Source organism: Phocoena phocoena, chromosome 5, assembly GCF_963924675.1.
Source record: "Phocoena phocoena chromosome 5, mPhoPho1.1, whole genome shotgun sequence".
Classification (NCBI taxonomy): Eukaryota; Metazoa; Chordata; class Mammalia; order Artiodactyla; family Phocoenidae; genus Phocoena; species Phocoena phocoena.
In genome coordinates, this window is record NC_089223.1 from 12,190,669 (window position 1) to 12,208,300 (window position 17,632).

A 17,632-nucleotide genomic window follows, 5' to 3' on the forward strand; every position below is an offset into this window, starting at 1 on the left:
TTATGTTTTTGCACTTCCACATTTTATTTCTCCCAATCTGAAATTTTTACATATAAGCCAATACAATTTCTCCTTCCTCTTTTTGTTTTCTACAGAGAGAGTTAAATCTTATATAAGTAGGACCTAGCTCATCCAGTGATTGTAACAATAATGGCACTGTCTCTCGTGGGGCAAAATATCCTTTTCTGTTTTGAAGTGCCATGCCCAGACAACGTTAACTAGAGCATTAGATGCAGCCCTGTTGTTAGTCATAGACTCTGCCAGAAGTCTGTACACATAACAGGTAATCAAAGGACATGCTTTCCATTGATGTGGACATGTTAGCATGTAATGCCTTTGCTCCAGGGAATTGATAACAGGCTGTAACATGTCGCTCTTCTAGGTCACTTTGAATTCAGCCCAAGTTGGTTGTGATTAACACTGCTGTTGTGATTAACATCAACAGCTGTTGTAGGACTAATATGAAATATGGTATGGTGTCAGTCTACTTCACTCGTGACAAGTACCCACACCATGAAAATCATCACCACCATTAGTGCCCTTGTAGGCAGCCTTGGGAGTCTGAATCGTTCTAAAATTGAATGCCAGACTTCCCTAGAGATGAGCCCTGTGACAATAAATCAGGTTCATTGGAAGCTTGTTATGAAGAAAACTATTTCACTTCTTACGTGGCATCTGCTCTCTAAATAATATGATTAGATCTCCAGGGCAATTTATGTGGACCACTAAACTGGCCATAAAATATCATAAACTTATGACATGTGATTATTTCTCCCCATTTAATGCATATAAACATCTATTACAGGTGGAGACTCTGGCACTTGCAAGGAACTTTAATTTTACCACTAATAGCGTTAGATCTTAGGAAGAACAGGTGAACAGGCTTGCCCTTGAAGTAGACAGTGTAGTTTCAGCCAGAATCCTGACCTGTTAATAACTTCCGGTCTTTAATTGCTGGTTTTTATAAATAATCAGTCATATTATGTTTTCTAGTATAGCTGTCTACTGATTTAATTGAAAACTGCAAAACTCTTTGATCATTTTCATCTGAGATATCAATTATTCACACTTGCAAACAACATATGTATAATTTATGTAATTCAGTAAATATAATCATCTGATGCAGTGATTTCTAAAAAATGCTTTATTAGCAATAACTATAGTTTAAAAATCTAGTGCCATAATCACATACCTCATTGGAAAGGAGTCTCTCTCATACCTTAGGCATCTCAGCAGCAATGTGAATTTTCTAACAGCAAGAAGATGGATTTACCCCCATGCTGAGTTGGGAGGTAGTTGTGTTTTTTCTGTGTTCTTGAAACTTTGGGTATGGGGTGGAAAGAAGGAGCCATACACCTGTCCAGGCACCCTCAGTTACACACTAATCAATTAAAGGAACCAGGTTATCTTATAAAAATGGAGTATTCTGTCATTTGGTAATTTTAAAATCCAACAACATGTTTTTTTGTTTGTTTTGCGGTACGCGGGCCTCTCACTGTTGTGGCCTCTCCCGTTGTGGAGCACAGGCTCCGGACACGCAGGCTCAGCGGCCATGGCTTACGGGCCCAGCCGCCCCGCGGCATGTGGGATCTTCCCGGACCGGGGCACGAACCCGCGTCCCCTGCATCGGCAGGCGGACTCTCAACCACTGCGCCACCAGGGAAGCCCCAACAACATGTTTTGTATTGTCATAATCGTACTTATTTGAGGACAGGCAATAAAAATCTGACATAAAAATGCCAAGGGGAAAGTGACAACAACAGCAGCAGTAACAACAAAAACTTTGTGCCTACCCCCAACAAAGCAGAGACAAACTAGTTTCTGAATATTTCTGAAAGGTTATTCTCAAGCATTAAGCTTTTAAAAACAATACCTATGTTTTGTGTCTTCTTGGTCTATTACCTTTCTCATCAAAGCCGTTTTTTATTCTAAAATATTTCAAACATATACAATAATAGGATATAGCCCACATTCATGTATTTGCTACCAGGATTAAACAGATATTAATATTTGTGATATTTAGCTTGAATGAAAGTAAAATTGCAGATACATGAAAGTTCACCTCTCCCTTTTCCTTCTCCGCATCTTTCGTCACAGAGGAAGTTGATGTGCGTTATCTATGTGCCGTTTTTTGAACTTTTATTCCATTTGAATATACCAAAAATTAAACCATCATACTCCATATTGTAAGCATTCATAGCAATAATATTCTGTTTTTGTGGGGGGTTTTGCCCTCAACATTATATATTTGAGACTTATTCATGTTACTGTATGTAGCTTTATTTCATTCATTTACGCTGTCATATAACATTCCGTTGGATGAATAAACAACATAGGTCGCAGCCTTATGTTAATGTGATCCTACAGAAGAATAATTAGGTTGTTGCTCTTTTCTACTAAAGCAGGTAATGCTTCAGTGAACATCACAATATATGTCTCCTCAGGCGTATGTGTGGGATTTTCTCTAGAATAGAGACTTATAAGTGGAGCTGCTGGCAATTTATGGGCATATCCAGATTTACCAAGTGTTGCCAAATTGCTCTCCATAGTGTTTGTATCAACTAACACTTCCAACAGCAGCGGTCCCCGTGTTGCCTCATTCTAATCAACCCCTGGTATTGTTTTTAAAAAAAGATGATATGGGGCTTCCCTGGTGGTGCAGTGGTTGGGAGTCCGCCTGCCGATGCAGGGGACGCGGGTTCGTGCCCCGGTCCGGGAAGATCCCACATACCGCAGAGCGGCTGGGCCCGTGAGCCATGCCCGCAGAGCCTGCGCGTCCGGAGCCTGTGCTCCGCAACGCGAGAGGCCACAACAGTGAAAAGCCCGCGTACTGCAAACAAAAAAAAAACAAAAACATATGGTTGTAAAATGACATCTCGCTTGTTTTAATTTCCCTTTCCCTGAAATATCAATGAGAACTTTGAGCGTCATTCCATGTTTCATTAACCATTAGGGTTGCTTTTCCATTTCCAAGCCTTTTCTGTTTACTTGTTTGTCTTTTCATTTTGATTTGCAGTAGTTTCTGTATTTCAATGTCAACTATTTTGAGTTAAATGACTTGTAACTCTCATAGGGTGAAGCTTTTCTAAAAGATGTGACATCCAAAAAGCTTTTAAGCAATTTAAACCTTCACTTATTTCCTGAAGGTGAGGAGACGAGTCATAACTTCAGTGAAGCTTCTCTAAAGTTCTGTTCACACTTTTATTTTCCCCAAAGTTGCCCTTATTAGAGCTCGGTTGCTGTTTCTTTTTCTCCCTGACCACACTCCCTATTTTTTCACTTTCACGTTTCTCTTACTTCCCCCTCTGTGTTTCCCACTCAAAACCAATTAGTGATGGGTGCTGTCTCCTCAACCCAAGCACATTTTTACCTTCTCTACCTCCAGAAACATTTGGCCCCTTCTGATATTAATGAGTCTTTTTAATTACTTCCACCAGTCATTAATTAACTGGAGGCTCAAGGGCCCAGAGTGCTAGGTATAGACTGAGCAGGCAGGGAAAGGAACAAGCTGTGAATATTCATGTGAATGGTTTTCCCTGTCACATTCTAGTTGTAAATTTTCTCATCTTTATTCTGAATTTACAGTATCCAACTTTGTTTGTTATACCTCTGCTTGGGATTATTGCCCTCATCCCTCTACTTTTATAAATTCTGCCTTACAATACTGCTAACAGTAATATTAATAATAACCAGTGGGGTTTCAGTTTTAGCTGTCACATGTGTACATACTAGCCAAACACATTATATGCATTCCAATTCAAATATTGCACTTTTATGTGCAATATTTATTATATATATATATATTTAATAAATCTATAGTTTTATTAAGACAAAAACTGACAGTGTTGGTATGAAGTTTAACATTTAAAAACAAAAGTTTTCACAGAAACCTAACACATGCCTAAAAAGATTTTACAACGGAGTTCTAGATGCAGGTCTAAATGATGTCAAGAACTGGTGGATCTCATGATTCAAGACAGCATTTTGGGTTTTAGTTAATTCTTAGGATTAAAAAAATGTGTTTTGTTTTAAAGTGAACCACTGCCCCAGTATGAAAATTTAATCTCCTGAGACCAGGGCTTCAGAAATCATTCAACTCTTGAAGTGACTCAGTGAACTTGTGCTGTCAGTGACTGAACCCTGCCACCAATGGTTTCAAAGTTCAAAAAACAGAGGCTCCAAGAGTTTTCCACCCTAAGAGCACCGGCCCTTGTCTTTGCCTACTCTCCCATCTCCTATACTACCCTCTGCCCTTCCCCAAATACTTCAGAGCCAGTGGCTTGGATGGAGAAGCTGATATTTATAACTTCAAAATTGGAAAAGAAAGGGTCTTCTTGTTGATTTCAAGAATTAGCACCTCTAAGACAGAATGATCTGCCTGTGTATACACTCCAGTAAGACTTTTCCTCAACCAGTTTCCATCCCCCAAATGGCAGCTTTGGTAGCTTCTTAATTGGGAAGTTAAGAAGTTACCAAAGCTTAATGCTTTTTGGGAACAGCATTAAGCTCAGGCAGGCAACACCTTAGCTTCTAAGTTTCAGGCTTTCACAGCTTTTAAACAGTCTCTCACAGTCCTCATTTAGGTTGCCAATGACATTTTTTGAAAGGATGAAATATTCTGGACACAGAACCAAATCACCATTAGTTGTTCTTTCCTTTCTTTCACCATTTCCCCCCAACAGGCCCCAAATTTTAACAAAAATGATCCTAACCCATCTCCCTTCTTCCCCACCCCATCCCTCCCACCCCAAATAACACACCAGAAATAGCCAAAAACTACATACATGCTACGCTGTAAAAATGCAGGGTTAACACTATTGGGAAGAAGGCTGTGGGTTGTGGAGATGCTCTTTGAAGATCTGCAGTATCTTTTGCTCTCCCACATCCAATTCTGCAAGTTTTGTCCTTCATAGAAGGCCCTTTGCTTTTCTCAGCAAAGTTCAGAATGGGTTGCCTTGAAACACTGACCTTCCTTCCCCTCCACTGGGATGGGTGTGCAAACTATACAGCATGGAGCGGCTTTAAAGCACTTGGGCTGCTGTAGGGCACAGAAACTATACTGGCTCTTCAAAGGACATCTTCTCAAGCCCCCTCTACGGTGTCAAGACAAGTAGAACTCCTTCTTTCCCCACCTGAAACCCACAGTCAGATGTGACAGGGGCTGGTAGTCAGGAGAGTTAATTCTTGTCATCTTTTTTGTCATCCTCCTCCGAGGGGTAGGAATGCCACGTCAGCCTTTCCTCATAGAAGGATATGACAACCTGTGGGCACTTGACATTGGCTTGCTTGGCACGGACCAGGTCAGCCTCATCAGAGTTTTTCCATTTCATCAGGAACATGAGTTCTCCACTGGAGTCTGTAGCTCCAATAATCCGCTCCGGTTCCAAACCCCGGGCAAAGCCTCGTGGCTTTTCTGACTCTTCTTTCTTCTTTGGTTTGCTCTCCTCCCCCTTATTTTCCGAATCAGAATCAGCTTTGCGCTTGCCTCCCTCTGATTTATCTGTCTTGTGTGCTGTTTTCTGTGACTGCAGGAACTCAGCAATGAGGTCGGGGCAATCCAGGTTTTCTTCTGGCTCCCATGTGTTGTCCTCATCTGAGAACCCCTTCCACTTTAGGAGGTACTCCACTTTGCCCTTTACCACTCGACGGTCAAGAACTTTTTCCACCACATCTTCTTCTTCTTCTTCTAGCACCTCCTCTACTTTCTTCTTGTTTTGTTTTTTCCCCATAGTGCCCACCAGCTTTCTGGTATAAAGGGTGACGCTGCTCAGAGCAGCGCCCACGAGCCCGAGAAATCGGTGCCGTGCTACTAGCGCGTCTTGTCGGGCCGGCCAGGGGAGTGGCGACCAGAAAAGCAACAAGCCGGTTGACCGCGGTTGAGCCCCTCACTGAAGCGGCGTACCGCAGGCTCCGGCCAACGGCCCTCCCCTCAGCCGAACAAAAGAGTTTATTATAATTTTATTGATAATTATCTTAATATTTTACAAAAGATAAGCTTTTCCATCTGTCACTATCTCATATATGTCCTAGAAAATATTTTCGTCTCTAGAAACAACATTGCTTTCCCCATGGAATTCACACTTCTCAATTTTTTATGTGCAAATTACTATTCTTTAAAAAATTTAATAATTTACCAAATTAATTAAACCCGTATCACACTAGGGTATAGATTAATATCCAGCTTTATCTTTCTAACTATTTACAAATTTATAAATGCGGAAAGTTATATATGTTACACATATTCATATACTGTAAATATGGCAAAATACAGTTGCTTACTTTGTTAAATATTTTCTCCATGTTAAGGAAATAGTATGTTAGGTATGTATCATTTGTTTACCATTACTTATTTCAAATGTAAAAACATGATTTGACTGAAACAATTTCCATCTGTGATGATTTTCAGGATCATATTAGTTTCATAATTGGTTATTATTATAAAAATTTGTCTTGATTTGGATATAGAATTTGCTAAAGTTTATCTTTGTACTACCGATCCAAAATATGTTGCTAGGCAAATTCAGGACAAAACCAATGTTACAGGGCTTCCCTGGTGGCGCAGTGGTTGAGAGTCTGCCTGCCGATGCAGGGGACGTGGGTTCGTGCCCCGGTCTGGTCTGGGAAGATCCCACATGCCGCGGAGCGGCTGGGAGCCATGGCCGCTGAGCCTGCACGTCCGGAGCCTGTGCTCCGCAACGGGAGAGGCCACAGCAGTGAGAGGCCTGCGTACCGCAAAAAACAAACAAACAAACAAAAAAAAAACCCAATGTTACAGAGATTTCTTTTTAATGTACTAAAAGTAAGAATCTCTAAAAATCTCACTATGAAAATTTCCTACTTAAATCCTTTAATGATTACAGGTCACCTGCAAGTAATAATCAAGCTCCTTAACGTGACATACAATGCATTACATTATGTAACTTCCTCCTCCTCTTTCCTAATTTCTTACCATTCCCTTACTCACAGTATATTTAATGACATTTAATGAAATAAATGTGATGTAACTGCTGATACCAATGACGTAATTTCTTGCCTTGCTTTCCGATCTTACTCTTTCTTCTGTCTGGAATGACATTACTTCTTTTGTTTTCTGGTCTAACTGACATATATCTAAAAGATTCAGTTCATTTACCAATTGACAGCCCTGGGAAGCCTTCTCTGTCCAGTGCTTTTTAAACTGAGGTAGGTTTCGAGGGTGATTTTGTTCCCACTTATGCAAAATATATTTCTCTCTTAGTCTCCTCATTATTCTGGACACATATATATCTGTTTTCCTAATCAGACTGCAAGACCTTTAACTTTAGAGACTGAACTTAATTATTTTCATATGCCATGTACTTAGCATAATGCTCAGTGAGTGCCTGGTGCAATGAACTGAATCATTCTGTGCCTGCTTACATATGGTTGAGGTATAAAGTACGAATTACTTTTTTCTTTTCTTTAAAACAAGCCACATAAAATTTCAACTAAACAGAAATTTCATATGCTTTTAATAAAGGTCACAACGTACTCAAATATAATCAAAAGCATGTATATTCTTTTAAAATATTCTGTAAAGGAGCTATTTTTTACTTTTCAAATGAGCAGTTCCTCCATTTAATTGGAGTGAATACAGTTGTTTTTATTTTTAACAGTAATATTAATTCTAAACTAGACATATGTATAAAATGTTTACTTTAGGCAGCAAATAGAAATTACTAGTGTAAGTAAATTCTCTTTCCCTGTATGTATTCCCTACTTCATGGAATATTATAAAAATTATAAGAATTGTGGTTTAAAACAATACTGAGATACTCTAAAAGTGTTAGTAATATAAACTGAAATTGTCACTGAAGAAAATTGCATCTTTCTATTGAAAACTTCCTTTGAAGCCCTGCTAATATGGTTAAAGATTATTCAGTAGCCCATAAGATAGGGCAAATTGGTGTTTCTTCCCTGATAGAACTGCCTTGAATTCTTGCTGTTTCCCATCCTATAGTAGCCTATTATCTATAGATTTTGGAGAGGCTTATCTGAACCTGTTTCCTTTGATGATTATTAAAATGGCTTCAAATTAATACACTCTACATCTGCTGCATTGCAAATTCACTTTGAAAACCCAGCTAGCGGGACTTCCCTGGTGACGCAGTGGATAAGAATCTGCCTGCCAATGCAGGGGACACAGGTTGGAGCCCTGGTCCGGGAAGATCCCACATGCCGCAGAGCAACTAAGCCCATGTGCCACAACTACTAAGCCTGCGCTCTAGAAAGTTGCAAAATAAATCAGATGCAGGATTTGTTTGCTCTATACAAACATTAAAATGTGTATGTAAGACATGACTATATTATGCCATCTGTTATCTTTAGTATCTATTTTATGGCTTCTCTTAATATTTTGATAAATAAAGCATTTTCCCTGTTACATCTTGTGAAACGTAATTACCTTTTACTATTAGCCTGCTCCTAATCTAGAGAGCATTTTACAAGATAAAGCACTTTATGTATTCAGTGATGGATAGTATTGCCATCTTACACATGAGAAAACCAAAGCTTAGTAGTGACAAACAGGTCACTGAAACTGTATCTATTCTCAAAGACTAGATTATTTAAATATAATTGGATAACAGGTGAAGTTCAATTAATTAGCTAATAACTAATAACTTTAGCTACTAGTGAGTGATCAGTTTGAAAGAGCTAAACGTCTAATGACTTGATGTAAATCATTTTTTATTTAAAATGAAGATATGTATTTATTTAAACAATGTAAATGATATGAAAAAAATAGCTATGTTTCAAGAGAATGGGGTAAACAACTTAGGTATTCCCTAGACTGTTCTTTGGTATAATATATGCCTATCTATTTTATATTAAAATAATGTAGAAGCTGGTGATGTTCTTGGTTTCTGGACAAATTATAACATATTGAATATTAGAGATATGAAAATTTTAGAGATTTTTACCAGTTCATATACATATATGTATGTTTAAACCACTCTATAAAGTGGCATTTATCACAAGGCAACATGTGGCAAACACCAGAATCATTTGTTTTTTGAGAAGTATAGACCATATATATAACTACTTACAAATTAGAAATTTTCCAAAATTAAATCCCAAGGAATCCTTACGTAGACCTTACCAAAAGATATATCCTCCCAGAATATTTAAAATTTTCAACAGAAAATGTGAATTGTACAAATATTGAGAAAGCTTAATGCTCATATAATAACCTATAAAATATTTAATTCAGATGTAACCCTGACAGTCGTTATGATTAGTTGTTAAATATTTACCAGCACATCATTAGAGATAGCCAACCGGAAAACTAAAAACGAAATAGTTGAAAGTCTTTACATCTGAGGAGTGGGAATGTGGAGGCTGAAGGTGTTGTTGCTTTTTATAGCAAACCACTTTGCAATATTGCATTATTTTTTAACTATGTGCAGATACTAGTTTGAATCAAAATCTTTCCTTAAAAGAATTTATAGAACAAGTGATTCAAAAAGTTAAGGCTGTTCGTACCTTGTAATACTCACTTACTGTGTGATTTTTTAAAACCTGACCGTTTTAAAGTTTTTGCATCTTCTCTTGCTTTTAAGTTGCTGTTTCTCTAAAATATCTGATCATACTAGTTCTTCTTTAAGGGTGCTGTGCTACATTATGCCCTGTCCTCTGGTGTGTCTGTGGGGTTTCCTGACTGGTAGAGAGGTGAGAGAGCTACTGTTAAGCTGGGGTCACCTAATGTCCTGAAGGTGGAATAATTTGTTTTAAGAGCAGTGGCACTTATACCTAGGGCTCTCAGAGGGATTTATTTTTGGAGGAAAACCTGGCAGCAACATGGAGAAAGGGGTGGAAATGTTAACTGTGAATGTATAGATTTTCATTCAGTACTCCAGGTTTTAGTTCCATCACTAACTTATACCTTCTTTTGTCCTCAGCTTTTCCAAGGTCCTCAGCTTTTCCAAGGTCCCCTAAGGGTTCTCAGAGCAGATTATGGGTCTATATAATTTACCCTTCTTTATGTGTTAGTAATACTTTTAATAGAATCCCAGTAGGGAAAGGCGGTAAACAGCCGTTTAAAATCTTGAACTAGAAATCTATAAGCCTTTTTTTTTAAAAAAAGTACTCTTTAATTCAGTTTGTTTTGAAGATAAAAGGAGGTACCCATAAAGGAAAAAATTTACATAATTTAATTTCAACAATAAACAAGTTTAAAAGAGTCCAGAAAATTCAGTACATATTGCAGATTGCCAAATATTAAAAAGTATACCTCTTAGATTGCTTATTTTCAGAATTGTTTTCCATTGAAACAATTGTCAGCTATAGCCTCTTAGTTCTACTAGTAATGGTTTCTATGTATATAGTTTCTCACTTGAGATTTCATCCTGAAACTTAATATGACATGGTATAAAGTACACTAGACCAGTAGCCATAAGACTGGGTACTAGTCCTGAACTTACCCAGCAGTGGTGAGATTATGGGCACAATATTTCAGCTTTCAGAACCTCAAGTTCTTCCATCATGAAACAAGAATTTGGACTGGGTGAAATTTATATTCCCTTCAGGCTCTGGTATTCTGTGGTTTAAATAGAAATATTTTTTTTCTTCTAAGTACATTTTTGCAAAACTTTTAAATGCAATTATTTTTTGTCAGTAACTAGAATAAACTATTTTATCTGAATCTAATCACTCGTCTCTTCCTACACTTCTTTTATCTTGGTCCAAGCCACTGGCTATGTCTTCCTGCCTCCACAGCATTTTGAGAGAGCTTCGTTTTTTTTTTTTTTTTTGATGTGGACCATTTTTAAAGTCTTTATTGAATTTGTTACAATATTGCTTCTGTTTTTTGGTTTTTTGGCTGCTAGGCATGTGAGGTCTTAGCTCCCTGACCAGGGATCGAACCACACCCCCTGCATAGGAAGGCGAAGACTTAACCATTGCACTGCCAGGGAAGTCCCCAGGAGAGAGCTTCTTGAACTGCAGATCAAATTATAAATCTTCTTCTACTTATGATGGGGTTGTGTCTTGATAAACCCATACTAAACTTAAAATATTGTAAGTTGAAATGCATTTGGTACAGGTAAACTACCTTACCTCATAGCTTAGCCTAGTCTACCTTAAAAGTGCTCAAAACACAATAGCATATAATTGGGCAAAACCGTCTTAACACAAAGCTTATTTTATAATAAAGTATTGAATATCTCATGTGATTTATTGAATACTGTACTGGAGGGGAAAAAAACAGAATTGTTGTATGGGTACAGAGCGGTTTTAAGTATATCGGTTGGGTTGTCTACCCTCCTGATTGTGTGGCTGCCTGGGAACTGTGGCTAGCTGCCGCTGCCCATATCACAAGAGTGTATCATACCACATTGCATATCGGTGGCCCGGGAAAAGATCACGATTCAAAGTATGCATTCTAATGAATGCCTGTTGCTTTCGCTCCATGGCAAAGTCAACAAATCCTAAGTCAAACCCTTGCAAGTTGGAATCATCTGTACGTCATTCCTCTACTGAGAAATCATCAGTGATACATAGAATAAAGTCCAAGTTCTTACCAAGGCCTGTAAGTCCATGGTCTAGGCACTGCCTAATTTTCCAGCTTTATCTTAGCCAATTTGCACTTAGTTTGCTGAAACCATAGTGGTCACTTTTTCTTTCCTGAAACATGCCAAATTCTTTCCGGACTCTCCTGTTCTTCTTTCTGCCAAGACTGCTCTCTCTTTCCATTTTTCACAGGTCTAGCTCCTGCAGGACTCAAGGACTCAGCTTGAAAGCCTTTTTCTCATAAAATACTTCTTCTTTTCATTCCCTCTCCACTCCATTGTTTTCTTGACCATCATATTCTTCTCAGTTCCTAATGATTTATTTGTTTGGTCAGGGCAGAAAACAAGTGTCTCATGTTGAGCACTATATCCTTTATGCCTAGTGTCATGTCTGGAACACAACAAGTGCTTGATAAACATTTGATGAAGGAGGAATAAACACAAATGAATAATGTTATATAAAATGCATTATTGACATAAATTTTATTTTAGAAAAGTGAGGAGTGGTTAAACAGGGCAAAATCAGCCATGATGCAAAGAAATAAATAAAAACCAGTTACAAAGTGATGTTTCTTACTTAACTTGTCTATTTCTATAGTCAAACTACATTAAATCAAGCCTGTTTGTATTCAGATTTTCCAGACTGACCTTACTTGAAATTGGAAGCATTTTTAAAATAATTTATGCATCAAGAAAAGAGTACAGGGCTTCCCTGGTGGCGCAGTGGTTGAGAGTCCGCCTGCTGATGCAGGGGACATGGGTTCATGCCACGGTCCGGGAGGATCCCACATGCCGCGGAGCCATGGCCGCTGAGCCTGCGCGTCCAGAGCCTGTGCTCCGCAACGGGAGAGACCACAACAATGAGAGGCCCGCGTATCGCAAAAAAAAAAAAAAAAGAGTACAGTGCTCTAGTGATGCAAGGCCCCTGAGGGTAGAGTGTCAAGTAGAATATTCACGAAGCTTAAGTGCAAGAGACATCAGATTTTCTGTGGTATTTTAACACTGTATTTCTGTACAAGGGAGTTGTAAAATGAAGAATATGAAAGAAGATAAATATTTAGGATAATACAGAGGACCTATAAAGTGGGTTCTTGCCTCTCTAGTTTTGCAACTATTGACCTTACAAGAGTGTGTGTGCATATTCCCCTATGGGTCACGTCAGAAGTTTCCTTATAATCATTATGAACATCAGTGTTAAGGTTACTAGAGATTTGGCTTACTCCTATGTGGGTTAGCCTCTGATTTCATTGGTGTGTGGCCATTGGAAATTGAGATGCATTTTCTTTATTTTGTATGAAAAGGAAAAGATGGGGCATAACATCTTAATAATTGTTTAAGTTTTTATAAGGTATTTGGAGTCCCTGTGGATGAAAGATAGCCTTTCTTTCCTCAACTTATCATCCATGTTCAATCATGTGCTTTATATGACACTCATTTTCTAAGGTGTTCAAAGAAGATATGCAATGAAAAGACTCTTGGAAAATATTTAAGGTGCAGTCATCTTTCAGAGTCCTTCGTCTTGAAAGCAGTCACTAAAACGGGTGACTGCTAAAAGTTTAATGGATAATAATATAATAAACTTTGCTATGTATACTTCACTACTGATGTATCTTTATCTTCTCATGTCATTGATTGCTTTATTCTAATTCTTCATCTAAAAGATAAATAAGTGTTGTTAGGTTTTTGAAATACAAATTATTAAACACACCAGGCTCTACCTTGTTGCAAAGCCTCTGCACAGGATCCTGTTCCCCCTTCCAACTTGTGACTATCTTATTCTCAGGTTTTAGGTCACCATACAACATGCAAAATATTGGAGTTACAGAATGAGTAAGCTGAGAAACTATTTCGACCTACAAGGTATCTTCATTTTGTGATATTCTTGAATATTTAACCTGTAAGATGTAATAATGGTCCAGCAACATCTTAGATTGATAACATCTAGTCTGGTTTACATTCTGTTTTAAATACTTGCACCAAGATTTTTTTCTTTCAGAGCAGTAGCTGTGACATTATCTGAAATTTAAAATGAGAACCTATCTACAGGGATAATTATAGGTAAAATAGACAGTGCTCCCTGTTGCAGTGGAGAAGCCTTACACTTGTTCACAGTATATTTCAGATGTGGGAGATTACAGGAAGGTCATATCCTCCTCACAGCTGTTATATGAATGATGACCAACATTCAGAGGAATCACGTTAATTGCCAGCACGGTCACAAATGGCGTATTTATAAACCATATCTTTATGGCCAAAGATTCCATAAAATTAAGACTTCAGGAGGGTAAACATGACTGGAACAGATAAATCATAATTCATGGCCTAAATCTGGGCAATCATATTATGTTAGACAAAAAATTCCCAGTTCCCTTGAATTTAAAATTAGTATGGTTTCAATCTTGAGACTGTGATTTGCTTATTTACAGCAAAAATATTTTTACAGTTCAATAATGAAAATCAAAGAGAAAATTATATCAGCACCTGAATTCACACCACTATTGAAATTACTATTACATTTTTAGGAATGTGTCATGGTCAAATGTTTATGTGTAGAAATGAAAGGAAGCAGTACTGGAGTGTTTGCAGAAGCTTTGATTTTTTCGGTGCCTCTTCAGCACAGTACTCTAAAGCAGCATCCCCACCTTTCTCTTTCGTAATTTCCTCTTTCATTCCTCTTATCGGATCTCTCTCTACTTTTATTCTTGTTATTCTCTCCACCCTAATCACAGCCCAAAGGTGATAGATGAGTGTGGGAAGAAAGCAATTCAAGACGGGGAAATGGTTGTTTCATTTTTGTCTCATTAAACAGGGCTTTCTCATCAAATCCTGTTCTGTAATTTAATGGTCACAAAAATTGGTTATTTTTAGAGTAAAATACCTCTCCTGGCTCATTTGAAAGTTGTGGTAGCTGATGTTGTGGTATTAACTGAAACCTGGAAATAATCACACTTTCCAAAGTGAATCTCATCTCAACAGATTTTTAGCCTAATATCAATGTCAGAGAGATTTGAATAGACTGGGATACGCCTCTGGTAAATGTTAGAATGTTATAAACCTGTCAAGCCTCTTTACTATTCTGTTTAAGAATTCAGAAATAGGCGTCACTAAGTTTTGATGAGCAGCCTCTCTGCAGTGAGCTTACTGAGCTGATCCCATGGGTCTGCTTGCCTTCCTACTTGCCTACCCTGGTGCTTGTCAGGGGTTCAGTCACTGGTTATTGGTAACCAGCGGCCGTCTTTTCCTCCCATCACCACTGCACTGTCTGAGCTGTGTGTGGAGTGGAACTGACCTTGAAGGCCTTCACTAGCTTCCACACAGTAGCTTTCTGCCACCTTTCACACCACCTGCATCCATCTTGGTTTATGGCCTCAGAGTAGAATCCGACTTTCACACTGCACTGTGAAGCTAGATTTATTTATATTGTCTCAGTGTAGGTCTCAAGTTTTCTTAAAATTAATCATTTTTATAGTACTTAAATATTTGAAGCATTTAGACATTTTTACTCATTTTTCTTGGTAACCTATAATAAGCCATCAAGTTTAATTTTGAAAGTCCTCTTCCCTTTATATTTATTTTATAAGTACATTGAAACATAATTTTATTACACTTAAATTTTTTTTCATGTTACTATTTGTGTGGATGAAATATAGTTCTTGCCAAACATACTATAGTATCAGATACTTTAAGCTTTGTTAGATGTACAGAAAAAGCAAAGAGGTTTTACACCCTATACGTGGTGGTTAGAAAAATTCTTCCTTTTATAGTCAGTTTTCATCATAGTGCTTAGCGTTCACCTTGAGCACTATACTAAGGTAATAATGATAATAGTTTATAACAGATTAGATAATAGATTATAACAAGTATTTCTATTGATCTCATTGTATGCCAGGTACACATACAAGCACTTTCAGCATATTTACTAATTTATTACTAATTTATAACTGTGTAAGGTAGGTACTACTTAGTATTCTTATTTTACATATGAGGAAACTGAAGTACAATAGATTTTGTGACTGCCCAAGGTCACCAAGTTAGTAAAAGGAGCTGGATTCTGTCCCAGGCAGTCTAGCTCCAGAGCCTGCCACTTAAACATCACCCTCTGCTGCTTCTCTGTTTAAAAATAAAGCTGACCTCTGCTTTAGATAGTATTAAAAATTTATGATCCGAAGGCATTTTCTAGTTTCTGTGTTTCTAAAATGTGGGTCAGCCACAGTCTTGGGGAGCAAAGTTCTTGGAGATTTAACATGCCATGATAATCTGAGTCTTTTTATAGTTGTGAAATGTTTAAATCCATAGACCAGAAAATTGCATGCTTAGTTTGATTAAAATTTCTCTGAAAGCAGGAAGACTTGCTAAGATAGCATCTTCAAGGATTAGTATTTTGGTTTGTAGTTATGCATGAAATTTTCAGTTCATATATCTACTATATTGCTTGTTTTATTCAAGTAAAACTACTCTAAAGTTATTTGCTATAATACAGTGTTAAAATATGCTGACAAGAAAATAACTATCAGTTTTACAGACATGTAATTAAGAATACTATCTGGTTAAATCTATACCCTAAATGTTAAATAAAATAGATAACGACATGTGTCTGAACCAGGGCTGAAAGTGAAACATATCTACTTGTAAAGATGAGCTACTTAAATTTGGATTCAAATTCGTAAGTCATGATTACATATTAGAAGAGCAAGAAGTGCAAATAAAATGAATAATTTACAGTTAGTGTCAACTTGGTTAATGAAAATGTCTGAAGCAAAGTGTTTAAATCTTAACTAATGCTGCTGGTCTCATGGCGTTCACCTATGCTTTGGAAAATGGATAAACATCATCTCCTAGAAAAGTCTTCCCAGATTATTCTGTTGAAGATGAGGCCTCTGACCGTGCTGGCCGTACCTCTGGAGTTTCTGGGACATTGTCTCTCATGGATTGCTCCCACCTAGGCACTGGGGCAGCCCTTATTGTACTGAGCCTCTGCTCACCATCAGCTGCGTATTTACCAGTCTGGATACAGAAGAGCAAGTAAACATCTAGGGGAAAAAAATTCAAGAAAATAGGAAAAGTTGCTTGGTTTTACAAAGCAGTATATTTAATTTTTTGTTGTTTGCATGTAGTCACAAAAACATTGTAAAGAACCAACTGTACATGGAAAGCTTCACAGAATGAAAAATAATGGGCATTCGTTGTACTCAGGCAGGGGCATGCCTTCTTGACTGAGTGAATGATTGTTTGTTTGTTTATTATTAGCTTGCATGCTCTGCTCTTGCTGCTGAAACTGTCTCTAAAGGCAAATTCCATTAACACTTTCACTTGAGAGATGCAGTCAGTATGGCAGGAAAGGAAAACTGTCCTAACACAATGAGAATATTAATGCTTCTTCTACGCATAGGTACATTTTCACACATGCACTTCATCATCATGTGAAAATTATAGAAGGATGTTACAACTTATATGTATATGTGCACATATATCATAATTTTCACATGAAAATGAAATATGTCCTATCTCCAACACAGTACCTTTGAAAGGTACATTATTATAGTTTGCTATTTACCCCATTACCTGTAGCTTTCTATAAAATATAAGCCGATTTTCAACTGAATAACCTTAAGAAGGAATAGAAAACTGCATTTTTTTTCTTTTTCCATCAGTGCTAATGTTTGGAGGAAATAAATGACTACTCCTTTTGCTATATTTCTTAATATTTGATATATTTCTTTTTTCCTTTCCATTCATGAAAATTATGTGGATAATATTCTCAAAGAGAGCACGCTGGAAAAAATATATCCTAGAACGTACCTCCTTCTATCCCCACAGAATGCAGCACAGTTTTGCACATACCAGAAAAAGAGAATGTTGGAGACTGAAGAGTCATGAAAGATCCTCTAATCGTACTCCTTCATATTACACAGAAGAAAATTGAGACTCATATGTACCATATGTCTTTGCCAAGGCTTACTGAATGTGAAATCACAGATTAGAAAGAGCACCCAACTCTCCATGTTCCAAACAGAGTTATTTCAAATACAGTACTTTGCTTTAAAACATGAAAAAAAATAACTTAAAAAGTCTAATGCAACAACAATAAAAATGTCTCCTCTATGGCT

At 37.5% G+C, this 17,632-nt stretch overlaps 1 protein-coding gene and 1 pseudogene across 2 annotated transcripts in view; one reads left to right on the plus strand and one right to left on the minus strand.

Annotated features, from left to right (window-relative positions):
- GRID2 (glutamate ionotropic receptor delta type subunit 2) overlaps positions 1-17,632 on the plus strand; it is a 1,355,780-nt gene that overhangs the window by 941,559 nt on the left and 396,589 nt on the right. The gene's annotated exons all lie outside the window — the stretch shown is intronic.
- On the minus strand, positions 5,178-5,729 carry LOC136123707 (chromobox protein homolog 1 pseudogene; annotated as a pseudogene).